This window comes from Zeugodacus cucurbitae, chromosome 3, assembly GCF_028554725.1.
Source record: "Zeugodacus cucurbitae isolate PBARC_wt_2022May chromosome 3, idZeuCucr1.2, whole genome shotgun sequence".
In the NCBI taxonomy this organism is placed as follows: Eukaryota; Metazoa; Arthropoda; class Insecta; order Diptera; family Tephritidae; genus Zeugodacus; species Zeugodacus cucurbitae.
The window spans coordinates 46,699,241-46,717,750 of NC_071668.1; the positions used below are offsets into that span (position 1 = coordinate 46,699,241).

Genomic DNA, 18,510 nt, shown 5'->3' on the forward strand with positions numbered 1-18,510 from the left:
ACACTACACTATTTTTTTTAATATATACAATCATATATTTCATTGGAATAAATCAGCAAATCAAAGATACGTATTTAAATAGTTGTTTGTGAATATTTTATTTAAAAATTCTCAGTCAAAGAAGTAAATTGAAAGTGACGTGGCTTTATGGGCGGAACTTCCAAAGGGTCTCTTAGAATTTTATTCGGATCGTTTGATATTTTTTGATAATACTTTAAACATATCGTACTATATAATAAAGCAAATATTATTAGTTTATTTTTGAAATATTGAAACACACCTAATTCCTGAAATTAACTTCACATTTTTTTTTTATCAATAATGAATACTATATAATATACATTTTTGTTATTTTGTTTTAATTAATGGGCTATTCCTTATTAAAACTATTTTCGAGAAAAAATTTTGTGATAAACTTGACACTACGGGACCAAACAAATAAATATTCTCACTTTATAAACAATTTACTCATGTGGTCTCATTTCAATTATATTTGGATTGTTTTGAAAAACATAAAAACTATACATGAAAATGTTCAGCAAAAAAACTTTAAGTTGAAATTTTTTATAACGTGCAGATGGGTCGTCATCGGTTTAAAATGTGGTTACGATCAGCTCTTATGGGATATACCTTAATAAGTACATCAACATAAAGCTGAGATCAAAGTTAATTATTTAGCTCAAGTGGGCCCTACTGGGCGCAAATAAGCGTTTTCAAATACTATGTAGTGCGACAAACATATCATATACAAGTGCGAAGCTTGAACAGCGGTATAAAAGTATGTACATTGTATAGTAGTATATTGCTAGCGAAGTAATAAACTGTTGAGACCGACAACACAAAGAAAACAAAGCATTTGCTAATAAAATTTTCGATAATGTTGGACTCTCGACTCGAGCCTACGTACATGCAGAAGTATGTATAGAAGCATTTACATATGTATGTATATAGCTAGCTAATTGACATTACAGTTGTTGTTGTTATCAATACTGTTACTGTTAACAATTGTTGATCAACGATCTTTCGCTGTGTAGCACCCACCCCCGCCCCTTAAACGCGCATATAATATTTCCCCACGCGCATGAGTGGGACGAGAGTTTACTATCAGCTGATAATAACGCGCCAGCTTAAATGTATGTATGAGTTGCCATAAATGTGGGCGCTTGGGAAACGCTCAAAACGTAACGCCGCGCGCCACCTCTTTCGCTGCTACAATAATTCTTATTGTATTTGCCGATCAGTCGTTGTTACTGTTATATGTTGTTATTCCGCTGCTCCGCCGCTCCCCAAACAGCTGTCGCTCTGCTGCAGTTGTATTGCTTCCAACTTGTTCACACTTGCTGGACAGCCAACCAACCGATCGTTAGCTAAGCTGCTTGCTTGCCGCCTCAATGCTGTTTTGGTTCGACAAGAATAGCCAAAGTGTTAACTACGCTCGATCGGAGTGGTTGGGTGTTTGCGCTACAACTCGATATTCTCACCTTTTAATAAGGACAACAAGCAATTACGCTGACGATTTGTTACGCGAACGGGAATGTGAATTTTCTAAATAAACTGTATAAGAATAAAAAATAAATAAGGAGTTTTTGTCGAAAGCTAGAGGCCCTCTTCTTAAATGTGAGTGAGTTCCAAAATAAACTGAAATTGAGAAAAGTGATATTTTGTATTGTAAAAAGCGTGAAAAAAGTGTTCTCATTAGTGTCTTGACTCCAGAGTGACTTCTATGAAGTGAGTGTTATTATACCTTCAGAAGAAATAATATTTCTGCATTCTCACATTACAGACTAACAAGCTACAGCTGTTGAAATTCAAATCTGTTGACATATTCGTATTTAATTGTTTCGAGATTTCAGCAATAATTGTGAAGTGCATACCTATTGCACGTCTCGCTTTCTATAGCAACTGGTTTCAAATTTTCACTATAAGAATCTTTAAGAGCAAAAGCTCGTTGGAAAGATTGAAAAGCGAAGGAGCAAAGTAAATCCAGTTTTTGCAGCTGTTGCACAAGACTTCAAGCGATCGGCCGACGTGACTGCAGCAACCACTTCAGCTGCTACTCGCTTCTCATGCAGTGCTGGCCGACCGTGTATGCGAAGTTAACAAAGCAAAAAAAAAAAACCAAAAAAAAAAAATCTGTATTGCCATTACAGCAAGTGTGCGTGAGTGATTTGAGTTGTTTGACAGTTTCTTCTTTGTTAATGTGCCTTTAAGTGAGAAGCCAGATATATCGCGGTCATTTATTGTTAAATATAACAAACAACAAATTTTGTTATGACATTTTTGAAACAAGTTAATTGTAATTACACAGAGTTGAATGTAGAAATACATTTTCGCACCATGACTGATATGCACTTCAACTTTACCTAACTAACAGCTCAATAAAATTCGTGAATACTTCGATTGTTTACTTAATTGTTGTTGTCGCATAATTGTTATCGTTTTCGACACTTCACTCCGCATAGAATTTATTATTTGTACATACATATTTATTTATGCATATAAGATTAAGTGTCGCGTTTCAACTGAAGTTTCCTTTGTTTTGGGTTAATTTAGCTATAGCTTTCGTTGCTTTGTGTTTCAATGTGCACACACACATTTGTATCCACGTTTATACCCAACAAGCAAAAATAATTATGCTATTAATAAACGAAATGTAAACGAAGCGGCACTGTGAGAGTAAACATATTGAATAATTCCTTTTAATTCTAATTCATAAATTATTAAAAATGTCGATCAGTCGGTCGACAGTCGATCTTCCCTAACTCGAATCACCATAATCCATAAAAAACTTCGAGTTATGGAAGGAAACTTGTATGATATTTGACTTCTATTGCCAATTCAAGAGTTCGAGTTATGCAAGTTCAACTGTAATTTATTGCATGAATACATCAATATTTGCTAAACTCGAAGGCTTCTTGAACTGATCTGGTATTCAAAGTGTGAAAATAGCAAATAGCATTTAGAAGAATCAAACATCCTAAACCCCTAATTTACAATAACATTAACAGCCGGTTTCACGAAACAAATTTAAGTGAAAAATTATATATGTATTTCAGTTTCACCATTTGACTTAATTTTTATTTAAATGATATCGCTTTGCCATTTAAATATTATTTAAATACAGTAGTTTTCCGAAATAACGAATATTCGTTTTAACGAAAACCGCTTATAACGAACAAGCAAATTTGTTACATTGAGTACCGTAATTAACGAATATCGAGAATTTGTAAGTACTTAGTTTAACGAACAACATGAAGAAGACATATGAAGAAAGAGGAAAAAATCAAATAACATCGAACCAGAATTAAAAATAAAACTGGAAAAAATTCAAAAAAATGTTGAAATTGAAAAAATGTTGAATTTTATAAAAAAGCTTAAAATTATTAATCAGCACCAAATAGAAGTATGAGTGTCAGAATTGATCCATTTTGGAAGAATTTATTGGATTTGAATTGTTTTGTTATGGTTTTTCATTTTTTAACAAATAATTAATAAAACAATTTATTAAACTGCAATTTACGGATATTTAACTCATTTTTATTAAAAATACTTCTAAGTGAGTACTCGAATTAACGAAAAATTCGATATAGCGAACAGGCCTGACAATTAATGTGTTCGTTATTTCGGAAAACTACTGTGTTGTCATATGTAACTATGGTTACGTTTTTCTATCAGCTGATTTCCAATATTTTTTTCCATTTGGAGAAATAAATACAATTTTTTGTTTACCTAAAATTGCTTTTATTCTTTCTAAGATCATGCCTTTTCATTTTTTGTATCCCAATTTTGAATAATGGTGAAAGCCAGAAAACTTAAGTACAAATTTAAATAAAATTTAAAATTAAAATCAAATAGAAATTAATTTTCAATGCAAAAATTTCGTGAAACCGGCTGTAAGAAACACATTTTTATTAAACATTTATTTAAATTATGTTTAAAAAAAAAACACAATGCAAACGCTTTTCCATTCATTTTATTCTAATTTGATTTTATCAAACTTAAAAAAATTTATGAGTACATCCACTTCTTCTACAATAGCTAGCAAATAGTTTTGAAGGGTTAATTGGGTATTCACATATGTGAATATGTATACTTGAATATGTGTATCTCAAAATTTCAACAAACATACGTATGTTTGCATGCAAAGACAAGGAGGGTGACGTCTTTTATTTAGACTTAGCTTGAAACCTTAGAGGGTTAGAAATATTAGAGGGTTTTAACGTAAAAAAAAAATAATAATTAAAAAAATAAGGATATGCATGATAATCTATTATATTTTTTCAGTTTGTATGAAATCGGATATGTTGTAATGTCGATTATTTCTTATTAATTCAGGGTGATTAGGTGAAGCGACGAAGTCCATGTTTCACTTTTTTCTGAAGCGAAAATATCTAGCCACCTAGAATATTGTTTCGAATAAAAGTAAATACTCAAACTGCATGACATTTATTTATTTGCATTTTTTGGCAAAATGATAAAAATATTTATTTAAGCAATTTTGTTAATCATATGTGCATATGTATATATGTATATATATGTGACTTCTAGTATTTGTATGCATATGTAGGCATATCTTAATCCACTTCTCTTTGTTCGTTGAACTGAATAAAAAATTGAATCACAGTAATTTATTTGCTTTAAGTATGTTTTTTATTCTATACCTTAAGCCCCGGCCGCGTGGCCCCGGCCGCGTGGCCCCGGCCGCGTGCTATTCTGGTACTGCAAAGCTACAAAATTAGTGGTTTTCGACTTTTAAAGGAAAATTATGAGGTGATGAAGGGAATAAAAAGAAATAACTAGAAAGAGGAAATTATGTGCTAAGGCCTAATTTCAGCTCGTAAGAAAAAACAATCTGAAAGTTTTCGCTGGTGGAAGCCGAGGAAGAGGGAGGCCTCCACTCCGATGGAAGGACCAGGTGGAGAAGGACCTGTCTTCACTTGGTATTAACAATTGACGCCAAACTGCCAAAAAGAGAGATGCGTGGCGCGCTGTTGTGGACTCGGCTATAACCGCGTAAGCGGTGTCTAGAAGAAGAAGAAGAAAAAACAATTTGAGTTTTTTACTACTATTACTGAATTTTTTATTTAATTTTGAATCAATATTAAATACATATTTTATTTACTGATGGTTTAATTTATTAAAATTAAATTTGGCGTTTTCTGAAACAATAAATTATTCCACACGAAATCTGATGAACATTTGTTATCTAATACTCATAAACGTTTTTTTTTACATTAGTTTGGGAAGAACATTATTGACTAAAGGTATCAAAGGTTAGGTTAGGTCAGGTTAAGAGGTAGTTCTCAGCAACTGCAGAGAGTCTAACTTACACAGCTTTGACTGATATTTGTGACATCCAAATACTCCTAACGGATTGCAGAGACCCTCATGAATCGACAAACCGCTTGGACTCTAAGTTATCAAAGTATATCAATATTTTTTTTTTAAGTCTGGTATTTTTTCAAGTTGGAATAATGTGCGAATTCATTATATGTTAATGACATTTCTTTGTACAATTATACTAGTTTTCTTTTAAGCTGAAACTACATAAATTGCGAAAATTGCGTTTAGCCGTTGACGAGGCAGTGATGAAACAATATCGCCCTTAATTAGGTCACAAAAGGCCGAATTATAATTGACACGCTTTCAACACCCATAAAATTAAAAACAAAAAATATGTATGTATTTAACGAAAAAATACCTAAAGTGCGTTTATACTTATAAAAGTTGTTATTATTTGGCTGCTTTAGGCGCCTGCAACACGTTCAGTATTTATCGTGATATTTCCTGTACATGCAGTATTGATGGATCACGATAATATATCACAAAATATTTAAATATTTAGAAATCCAGATAATGAATCGCGGATCGCGTGATATATATTGAACGTGTAGCATATTTTTACAAATCCAAATTGGTGAAAGACAATAGTGCCAAAATTTTAAAATCAACTATATTCTAATAAAATGAACATGAATTATAATATTTACAGTTGAATCTTTGCCAGAGCTATGCAACACATCTGCCTAAGGTTTTTTGATAATGTCCAAATATTAAATGCATATAATGAATTGCTGTGGGAACAAAAACAAGAGCCAAACGTGATTTTATTCTTAAATATACATATACATTTTTTAAATATTTATACTCTCGCAACAAAGTTGCTACGACAGTATTATAGTTTTGTCCACATAACGGTTGGTTGTAAGTCCTAAAACTAAACGAGTTAGATAGGGTTATATATATCAAAATGATCAGGGTGACGAGAAAAGTTCAAATCCGGATGTCTGTCTGTCCGTCCGTCTGTCCGTCCGTCCGTGCAAGCTGTAACTTGAGTAAAAATTGAGAAATCTTAATGAAACTTGGAACACGTGTTCCTTGGCACCATAAGAAGGTTAAGTTCGAAAATCAGCAAAATCGGACTACTGCCACGCCCACAAAATGGCGAAAACCGAAAACACATAAAGTGCTATAACTAAGCCATAAATAAAGCTATGGAAATAAAATTTGGTATGCAGGATCACACTATGAAGAGGCATATTTGGATGTAATTTTTTTGGGGAAGTGGGTGTGGCCCGGCCCCAAATAGGTTTTTTGTATATATCTCGCAAACCAATAGAGCTATATAAACCCAACTTTCTGCGGTCGTCTTTTTTAGCCACTTCCTAATACAGTCCAAAAATGAAAGAAATCGGATAATAACCACGCCCACCTCCCATACAAAAGTTAGGTTGAAAATTACTAAAAGTGGGTTAGCTCACTAACCAAGAACGTCAGAAACACTAAATTTCACATAGGAAATGGCAGATAGAAGCTACACGCAGATTTTTTTACAAAATGGAAAATGGGCGTGGCGTCGCCCACTTATGGGTCAAAACCATATCTCAGGAACTACTCGACCGATTTCAATGAAACTTGGTTTGTAATAGTTTCGCTTCACAACCACGCCTACTTCCTATATACCAGAACTTTGAAGACGATCTGAATCGTTTACTTTACAATATATAAAGTAAGCACTAGTAAAGATATCGATGCAGAAATTTGCACAAATACTACGTTTATAGTGTGGCAGCCCCATTCTAAAAATCACCGAAATCGGACCATAGGTTGTCAAGGTCCCATATATCGAATCTCGGTGCTTCTAACCTAATATTAGGGTTTCCAACTTTCAATGGACTTTATACAATATATATGACGAATATGTGGGTCAAATTATGTATTATATAATATTAATAAAGTTAAATAAATAAATTGCGAGAGTATAAAATGTTCGGTTACACCCGAACTTAGCCCTTCCTTACTTGTTTTCCTGAAGTATTCACCCGCAATCTATCAATATACAATATATCGCGATCCAAATATCACGATAAATATTGAGGGTGTAGCAGGCCCCATACTGACTACTGCTTTAAATGTTGTAGGTACTATTTTAGTGGGTATTCTTTTCATATACTTGAGTGTTAGAGTGTACTAACAAAAAACATTTTTAAAGTTAGTGGCGGTTAATTATCATCGTGAAAGTTTCTTTCTTGTTACAAGAAAATTTTAAAATTAATTTATTGAAACTAAGTTACTTAGATAGTTATCCCTTGATATACTTTTTTATACACCGAGAAGATATCTCACACATTTACATAGATTCACTTATTATCTATACAAACATATGCAAATAATCGTAATGAAACATTTGACAAATACATATTTATGTCTAAAATCAAGTATATTTCGATTCAAAAAGATTTGGTGATACCTGTTATATATGTACATACATATGTGTTTATTTACTTTTCTAAGACCCACAAGCAATTTATTTAACACTTCAAAGTGGAAATGCGTAATTTGATAAGATTAAAAAAAGTCGAAATCGAATCACACTTGGCAAATTCGGACTTTGGCATTGCGATTACAAAACCGAAGAAACAATACCCTGCTGGAAAAATTTCGCACATTTGCTTGGTATTATATCTTTCCATGTTGCATTACTACACATTGTTGATTAACGGTAATATTTCAGTTTTATGTGAACGATTGTAAAGATAAAGGTGGACTTTTCTGACTAGTGAACTTAAATTTACGATACATATGTATGTATGTATGTACTTGAAAGACTTTTATGAATCATTCGATTTTTCGATTCGACTTCTCAACTCAAAGTATTTACATATGAAAACAACAACAATCTTATGCGGTTGAATTCGATATCCGGCGTTAGAAGCTCATTAAAGTTGTTTAGCTGCTTGTTAACATTTGTTCATGATAGTAAATTGCATTTGTGCCAGCTGGTGGTTCGATTCGTTACTCTCTAAGGTCTGAAGGATCGAAGACTGTAAACATTGGTTACAATGTATGTATGTATGTGATTGGCGTTGCAACCGTTTAGCCGGTTATAGCCGAATCGACGATAGTGCGCCACCTCTCTCTCTCCTTCGCAGTTCGGCGGCAGTTGGAGATCCCAAGTGTAACCAGGTCGCTCTCCACCTGGTCCCTCCAACGGAGTGGAGGCCTTCCCCTTCCTCGGCTTCCTCCGGCGGGTACTGCATCGAACACTTTCAGGGCTGGAGTGTTTTCGTCCATTCGGACAACATGACCTAGCCAGCGTACCTGCTGTCTTTTTATTCGCTGAACTATGTCAATGTCGTCGTATAACTCGTACAGCTCATCGTTCCATCATCTGCGGTATTCGCCGTTGCCAATGTTCTGAGGACCATAAATCTTGCGCAAAATTTTCCTCTCGAAAACTCCTAGTGTCGTCTCATCTGATGTTGACATCGTCCAAGCTTCTGCACCGTAAAGCAGGACGGGAATGATAAGCGACTTGTAGAGCTTGATTTTGGTTCGTCGAGAGAGGACTTTACTGTTCAATTGCCTACTCAGTCCAAAGTAGCACCTGTTGGCAAGAGTTATTCTGCGCTGGATTTCGAGGCTGACATTGTTCGTGTTGTTGATGCTGGTTCCCAGGTATACGAAATTATCTACGACCTCGAAGTTATGACTGTCAACAGTGACGTGGGAGCCAAGACGCGAATGCGCCGACTGTTTGTTTGATGACAGGAGATATTTCGTCTTGTCCTCATTCACCTCCAGACCCATTCGCTTCGCCTCCTTATCCATGCGGGAAAAAGCAGAACAAACGGCGCGGTTGTTGCTTCCGATGATATCGATATCATCGGCGTACGCCAGGAGCTGTACACTCTTGTAGAAGATTGTACCTTCTCGGTTTAGCTCTGCAGCTCTTATAATTTTTTCCAGCATCAGGTTAAAGAAGTCGCACGATAGTGAGTCACCTTGTCTGAAACCTCGTTTGGTATCGAACGGCTCGGAGAGGTCCTTCCCAATCATGACGGAGCTTTTGGTGTTGCTCAACGTCAACTTACACATCCGTATTAGTTTTGCGGGGATACCAAATTCAGACATCGCGGCATAAAGGCAGTTCCTTTTCGTGCTGTCGAAAGCAGCTTTAAAATCGACAAAAAGGTGGTGTGTGTCGATCCTCTTTTCACGGGTCTTCTCCAAGATTTGGCGCATGGTGAATATCTGGTCAGTTGTCGATTTTCCAGGTCTAAAGCCACACTGATAAGGTCCAATCAGTTTGTTGACGGTGGGCTTTAGTATTTCACACAGTACGCTCGATAGAACCTTGTATGCGATATTTAGGAGGCTGATCCCACGGTAATTGGCGCAGATTGTGGGATCTCCCTTTTTATGGATTGGGCAGAGCACACTGAGATTCCAATCGTCAGGCATGCTTTTTTCCGACCATATTCTGCAAAGAAGCTGATGCATGCACCTTATCAGTTCTTCGCCGCCGTATTTGAATAGTTCTGCCGGTAATCTATCGGCCCCCGCTGCTTTGTTGTTCTTCAAGCGGGTAATTGCTATTCGAATTTCTTCATGGTCGGGTAATGGAACATCTGTTCCATCGTCATCGATTGGGGGATCGGGTTCGCCATCTCCTGGTGTTGTACTCTCATTGCCATTCAGCAGGTCGGAGAAGTGTTCCCTCCACAATCCCAGTATGCCCTGGACATCGGTTACCACCTTGGTTTCTACATGAGGATGCTCCGGTCTTGAAACCTTCGTTAAGTCGCTTCATTTTTTCATAAAATTTTCGTGCATTCCCTCTGTCTGCCAGCTTCTCAAGCTCTTCGTACTCACGCATTTCGGCCTCTTTCTTTTTTTGTCTGCAGATGCGTCTCGCTTCCCTCTTCAGCTCTCGGTATCTATCCCATCCCGCACGTGTTGTAGTCGTTTGCAACGTTGCGAGGTACGCAGTCTGTTTTCTCTCCGCTGCGAGACGGCACTCCTCATCGTACCAGCTTGTTTTTTGTCGTTGCCGAAAACCAATTGTTTCGGCTGCAGCGGTACGCAGTGAGTTTGAGATGCCGTTCCACAGTTCCCTTATACCGAGATGCTGATGAGTGCTCTCAGAGAGCAGGAGTGCAAGTCGAGTAGAGTATTTCGTGGCTGTCTGTTGCGATTGCAGCTTTTCGACGTCGAACCTTCCTTGTGTTTGTAGACGGGCGTTCTTTGCTGCACAGAGGCGGGTGCGTATCTTCGCTGCGACCAGATAATGGTCCGAGTCTATATTTGGTCCTCGGAGCGTACGCACGTCTAAAACACAGGAGACATGTCTTCCGTCTATCACAACGTGATCGATTTGGTTCCGCGTGTTTCGATCAGGAGACAGCCAAGTAGCTTGATGTATTTTCTTATGCTGGAATCTGGTACTACAGACGACCATATTTCGGGCCCCAGCGAAGTCGATCAGCCTCAGGCCGTTTGGCGATGTTTCGTCATGGAGGCTGAATTTTCCGACTGTTGTGCCAAAGACACCTTCTTTACCCACCCTGGCGTTAAAATCACCAAGCACGACTTTTACATCGTGGCGGGGGCAGCGCTCATAGGTGCGTTCTAGGCGCTCATAGAAAGCATCTTTGGTCACATCGTCCTTCTCCTGGGTTGGGGCGTGGGCGCAAATCAGCGATATGTTGAAGAACCTCGCTTTGATGCGGATTGTGGCTAGACGTTCATCCACCGGGGTGAATGCCAGGACTCTGCGACGGAGTCTCTCTCCCACCACAAATCCAACACCAAATTTGCGCTCCTTTATATGGCCGCTGTAGTAGATGTCACAAGGACCCACCTTCTTCCGTCCTTGTCCCGTCCATCGCACTTCTTGGATGGCGGTGATGTCAGCCTTAAGTCGTATGAGGACATCAACCAGCTGGGCAGAGGCACCTTCCCAATTAAGGGTCCGGACATTCCAGGTGCATGCCCTTATATCATTATCCTTAAAACGTTTGCAGGGGTCGTCATCAAAAGGGGGGTGTCTCATCCCAGGCTTTCGTAGATTTTTCATTGGGGGGTGTTTTTATGTGGTGGGTCCCAAACCCTACGCACAACCGCATAAGCGGGCTTCGCCTTCTCACTTTAGCATGCAAACGGATGTCTGTTGGCTACCCAGAGGATACTTGGTCTAAAACCGGAAGTCGTGAGCTGCTTGAACCATGTGGAGAAGAATCGTTTCTGGCCACTCCCAAGTGAGTGACAATCAAAAACTTTCCTCACTTGCGTGAACTTCTACACATGATCCCATCCTCCAATAATACAGTTAAATTAACGCTTCTAATAATAAATAAACAAAAAATAAAATTGATATGAACCGTATTTCCTGCAGGGAAATATGATATTCAAACATATGCATATACATATGTGTGTATGATGTGCATGTCATATGCAGTGAAATTAAAAAATACCTTGTATAACAACTTAGCCATGAGTCATGAATCATTTTAAGCTGTTTTAATGATAGCGTGCAATAAGTAACCAAATATAAAACAGTATTTTAATGAGAAATAGAGAATCACTCCGAGTGTACTATCTTTAGTGCAAAATTAAAGTTAATAATATTTGATACATTTTACAATCTGTATGTTAAAATTGCAACTCTGAAGTATAATTGCCGGACGAAAGGTGAATGGTAAGGCAGGAAAAATAGGAAAGCTTGGGAAGAGGAATCGAATGCAAATATTAATCAGGAGAGTCTATCGACAAGAGTTTTAGTATTGAAACATTCTGCTCAATGTAGCTTATGTGCCAAATATCTTCTCTTTTAAATAAACTCTCAAATAAAGTATCTTAAAGTAGATCGTGGCATATTTGGGTTAAAGTTAATTATAAAGTCTGGCGCTGCAAAAATTTCAATCATATGTTGGACTGTCTGTATAGCAATTAGCATACCATCTAACTTTGTTATGCAGAACCAAAATTTTTTTCGTATAAATGTTGATTGAAAAGCACACATTTTCATATGATTGCTTGTGTGAATGTGTTGTTATATTTATGTATATACATCTGTGTATGCAATAACATTTTACAAGCGTTGGAGTTTATTACTGAAACGTGTTTGGGTAAAAAGTTCGCTAAATTGTAAGAGTTTAATCTTTTTTGACTTAGAAAAGCGGAAATTTATTTTTTTAATACTTACATACACATATGTACATACCAAACATATGTACGTACATTTAATGTTTGATAACACATTTCTAAATTAAGTAATAGTCCAATGTCCAATTGCAATTCTTTGTACGACTTCTAATTATACAAAACACAAAACAATTTACGATACATATTTAAATATATGTACATATGTAGCATATGTATATGTATGTACACTTGAAATTGTACGAGCGCTCTACATATCAAAATACACATAATAATAATAATAATACAATATATTGTAGTTACTTCGTGATACTCTATACTACTAAATATACTATATGTGTTTAATGTCATTGGAGTACTACATTGTTGATGACATACAGTGTCTCAACTAATTGATCACGATTTGATATAAAATGTGAATATTATATTTAAATTTAGAAAGTTTACTTTGCTTTTAATTATTTATTAATATTTGTCCTCACCAATGTCATATCAATGAGACTTCGCTTTAAATGGCATCAGAGATGCTGAATTAAATAAAGATCAATGGACTGTGGCGGACAGTCAAGAGAACTGTCGTTATCGTGTTGGAATATAACTTTTGCAAACTCTTCTATAACATTCATATGCTCATCGGTTTTTAACCCTAGACGGTCATCCTTCGTCAAAATGACTACGAACTATTTTATTTTCACTGTAAATGTGTTTTTAATTGTTCGTGTTGATCGTGTTTTAAGTTAAAAGAATATAAGTTTTCCTTTTTATTTTTGACTTGTATTTGTTTATAATGATATAAATAAATAAAAAAAAATAAAACGCGTTCATTATTTCGACTCACACCCTACTCAAAATGGATTTGAAATAAGTCGTCGTCATATTGACGAAGGATGACGTTAATGTACAAAAAAAAGGATGACCGTCCAGGGTTAAAAAATCTTCAACGCTTTCCAGAGTCAGACATGCCCCAACCTCTCACAAACCTTCAAATTTTATTGTGTTCAGTATGTGCATGACAAACAGTTTTTCATTTCCCTCCTTCCAGACCCACTGTCGTCAATCAGAATTCATTTAATTAATTTTTGTTTCACCATACCATATAATTTTACTCCAACTGTAAGTTTTTTTCGTCACTGTGGGGATCCATTGTGAAGTTTTTATATTTTTCGCAAAGTTCAAGCGCGATATTTTTTGGCAGTTCGTTAAGCGTGATTTTTTGACTTTTGCAAGACCATAAAAATCATTTTTGAGAAATATTTTCCGGATTGTCACTTTAACTTCCATTGTTGTTTTCAAATCTTGGCTGGTAAATTTTGAGCTCTGAAACCTCTCCTCTTACCACATTTGACTATCAGCCGTGGTTAGTGTTAAATGCTCACGTGTATATGCATAAATAAATCGAAGTGCGTCATTTTGTTTTCCTTTGATTGTTCCTTTGAACTCGTTGTGATGTCAAAGTGTTCGAAATACGCCTTGCTCTGTCATATAAACATTAAATTAAGAGATAAGTCCGACAATATACATATATATATTTTTATACCCTTCAAAAGCACATTATTGTAATCTGTATGTTTGCTTATGTAGGTTGTTGTGCCACTTATAAATTTATATTAATTGTTTATTTATTTTTAAAGTTTCCCACAAATTGTTAGTAATTTAATAATTTTGAAAGTCGTAAGTCCAGTGCCATAACGTACATTTATCTCCGTAACAACAAATTGTTTTTTTAATTTCTCTTGGTTAATGGCTAATTTTGTGGGATAGTGTTTGTAATCGATGCAATAAATAACCTTTAGACTGCAAAGTCTTCAGTTATACAATATTCTTTAGCAATAATATTTACAATGAATATTTCAAAATAAAAACAAAATATGTATAAGTTTGCAGTTATTTATAATCAATATAATTCAATTCTCACATTTGCTTTGAGCTCACAAAAACAACGTAATTATTATGGACTTAATTAGTGATGGACCTTTGGTTATCAATTACGATGCTGTTCGGATTAATACAGATCTACGATTATTTTCTTTGGAAAGTGGAACGCAGTTTCTGATTTATATTTAAAGCTACGTAAGCATGGAATCCGTACAAACTTCTTGCTTCCTTTAAAGCAATGGAATGTATGTTATGTATTATGTATATGAACAGTGTTAAAATAGTGAGACTGTATTACTCGTATTTGACCGCAATTTGGTAAGTTTTACGTTAAGAGTTAAGCGGCTTGCAAAATGTATGAAGGTGTGAAAATATTAACAGAAATAAAAGTAGATCTGCGTTATCTAAACAACAAAATATTTCCTTTATTATCTATCATATTTAGTGATCATATTAGTGTGAAGATTTGCGTATTTTTCTGACTCGAGGTTTAACAAGATTTTATTTAGATATATTTGCTGTGCGCGTTCAACTGGTTTCCTACATTATTAGGATATATTGTTATAAGACTTTTTATGGCAAAAAGACGCACACTGTTAGAAGGACCACATATTCTTTCAATTACTTTAGAATATCAGAGAGATTTACCGAAATTAAATAAATGAAAAATAAGCCGCTAGCTTCGAGGTCCTCATGTTCGATATCTGGAGCCTTGTTATAGTATATAAATACGAGCTATGCAATACTAGAAATACAGTATTTCTACAAAGTTTGTTTCAATATCATCGCTGGAGCATAACTTATATGTATGTATATTGTTAAGTGAACGAATCAGATAAACTTCAAAATTGAGGTATAGTGAAAGTTTAGTCTAGAAATGTTTGGTTGATATAGCTTTAGCATTTTGTGAGATATATACAAAAAACTTAATAGGGGGAGCTGACCATTTTGTGGACGTGGCAGTGGTACGATTTCGCCCATCTCCAATAGCAACCTTCTTATGGTGTCATGGAACACGTGAATCAGGACATCGTAATTTTTACACAAGTTATCGCTTGCACGGACGGAGGGACGGACAGACATCCCGATTTCTCTACTCGACTCGTAATCCTAATAATTTAGGTCTTACAACCAACCGTTAGATGACTCTGTGCAACATGTCGCCAGAGTATAAAAATCGAGTTTATGAAACTGTAAAACTCATATAATACCTTAACTGGAGCCGATTATCCGAACTTAATAGATTTATTGGTCCCAAAGTGGAGAAGTGGGACATTTCATGTTTTAATAAATAAATGTTATGGCAAATCTGTCCCAATAAGTTAAGTTCTGAAGACGGGGGTAGTAATGCCAGAAAACATAACGAAAATTAGTGAAACTTTGTTAGAAGATAGTAAAATGAAATTGAGGGAGTTAGTAAGCATAATAAAAGAACAAGTATATTATATCAGTGTTAAAGAAGAAACATGGATAGATCATTACACATTAACCCAATCACTGAATGGTTATTGCCCGATGAAAGACGACTAAGCTCTAAGCACTCAGTTGTCAAGTCAATATGTTGTTAGACATTTCCTTAAGTAAATTTAAATTCACTCGATGAGGAGGTAATTTTTTTAAACGAAGCAAAAAGCACAGACAATTTCCTTTATAAAATTTGTCGCATTTGTTGATAAATGTCGATAAAATAGTTTACGTTCTCACTTAGTGGTAAAACAGTTTACAAATGCAAAAAAAAAATTTCATTTATAGAATTTTGTATGGCTAATGCCCGGTTTCACAGTCCATACTTAAGTTGTGCCTAAATAAAGTCTTAGCTAAGTATTGTTGCAAACTGGGTAGTCCTTTGCGTTTCACAGTCAATGCTTAATTTCTATAAAATTTTATTATGATATATGGCAACGTTATGGGCAACATATGTTTTACAAATGTCATTCATAAAAATATGTTTGAAATATTTAAATTATAACAGACAATACATAAATTTGCGAGGAAAATTATATCAAAAATTGATGAAAAGAACAAAAGAACCCCAAATTTCATCACTAGCGAGTCGGAGCACCTACGGGAACTGAAGGAAAAGTATAAGCTGTTATTGAGTGCAAACGAACGGACACTTGCCCTACGCTACAAAAGATGTCGCTGAAAATTAAAAGCAAATTCAAAACAAAAATCAGCTGTTATTTAAGCATTGCTTAAGCCTCCCAAATTAAATGTTACATGTTATCAACTAACAATTTTGTAATTAACTTATTTGTTAAAAACTTGAATATAAAATCAAAAATAAACTATTTTATGAAAATTTGTGCTTATTATCAACTCTACGAAAATATTCATCAATAATTTTAAAAATTTTGACCTCAAGTTCAAATCTCAATCCCGTGGATTTTTATACCAGATATATACTAAGGTTTCCGTCTTTATTCATAAATAATAATTTCACTGTAGTGAATAGTTTACTACAACACAGCAAATCTAAAAGTGAGGAAATGTTCATTCTAAGAATTCGAATGATTCAAACCGATTTATCGTTTAAGTTCAAAATTTTACAGTTTCATATGTACATACATAGGTATGTATGTGTCATGTTAGCGTGTTGGAGAGCCTTCTTCTTTATTTGTTTACACGCTACACAACAAAACAAAGAACGAACTTCGCCAAAAATATTTATATTGATCAGAGACGTTATTCCCTGAATATATTAACATTCCATACAAATAAATGGCCTTGAACAGAGTTCAAAAAGCGTTTTAACTATTTGAAATAAAAATTGGGCGGGGCGAAGTTCGCCGGGTCAGCTAGTAATCAATATATATAAAAATTAAATGGTTTATAGTTGTAACGCTAAAACTTGAAAACGGCTGAACTAAATGAAATACTTCCTTTGGGGGATTTGTTTGTTATTACCACGCGCAGGTCATGTCTTAAAATCAAAACAAAATATCAAGGGGGCGTGGCACCTCCCATACAAATTGAATTTTTCAAGTCGAATATCTTCAAAAGTGTTTAAGGTAGGAACATGAAAATTGGTACAGAGCTACAGGATAACAACACCACTCTCACCTATAAAACCGGGGGCTATCGAATAAGGGGGCGTGGTACCTCCCATACAAACTAAATTTTTTAAGCAGAATATCTGTGAAAGGGTTCAAGGTAGGGACCTGAAAATTGGTATAGACCTATATGGTATCAAAAGCCTTCTTACACATAAAAGAAGGGGTAATCGAAAATCGGCGAATTTTTCAAGGTGAATATCTTCAAAAGTGTTTAAGGTAGGAACATGAAAATTGGTATAGAGCTATAGGAAATAACACCATTCTCACCCATAAAATTTGGCGTTATCGAAAAAGGGGGCGTGGAACCACCCATACAATCTTTAATTATTTTGGTTGTTAATCCACCATATATTTATCTCATTTTCCACCTAGCACGACATTTTGGTTGTTTCTTGCTATTTTTGTTTATTTATCGGCGACAGTAGCGGTTATATCGTAATTTTGGTTGTGTTACGTGCTATTTTTTTTACAAAGATGACATTGCAGAAGATATTTTGCATCGTCTGCGATTAGCGACGAGAAATGTCGACTTACAAATGAACGCTGACATCTACAATGAAGCATTAGTCCTTATTGAATATTTATGTTTACTTATGAGTGGAAAACTATTGATTGAAGTTCATAGAAGCCGGCACCAAGTCGTCAAACAAGGGATTTAGTGAGTCGCGAATTGGAACGCGAGCGTGCTTACGATATAACTCACTTGCAACAACAAGTACAAACAAATGTTCCACTGTTGAATGAACAGCAAAGCAGTGCGTACATTCAGCTAATAAATGCTGTAGATAGTGGAAACGGTGGCATATTTTTCCTCGATGCGCCCGGCGGGACTGGCAAAACGTTCCTATTGTCTTTAATACTAGCAGCAATACGTGGTCAAGGTGGTATTGCATTAGCTCGTGCATCTACCGGGATTGCTGCAACACTGTTAGAAGGTGGAAGAACGGCACATTCAGCATTAAAGCTTCCATTAAAATTGCAAATACACGAATGTCCTGTTTGCAATATTTCAAAGTAATGGCACAAGTTTTAAAAAAATGTAAGTTAATCATATGGGATGAATGCACAATGGCCCACAAACGATCATTAGAAGCACTCGACCGAACACTGAGAGATTTGCGCAACAATAATCGTT

At 35.5% G+C, this 18,510-nt stretch overlaps 1 protein-coding gene across 3 annotated transcripts in view; it reads left to right on the forward strand.

Moving 5' to 3' along the window:
- The first annotated feature begins 1,360 nt into the window (after positions 1–1,360).
- Abcg1_1 (ATP-binding cassette sub-family G member 4) overlaps positions 1,361–18,510 on the forward strand; it is a 34,922-nt gene continuing 17,772 nt past the window's right edge. The window contains exon 1 of one of the 3 annotated variants that reach the window (XM_011193244.3): positions 1,361–1,728. The gene's annotated coding sequence lies outside the window, so the exon portion shown is untranslated. The remainder of the gene's footprint in view (positions 1,729–18,510) is intronic. The other 2 variants (XM_011193243.3, XM_029043865.2) reach the window with 2 other exon arrangements.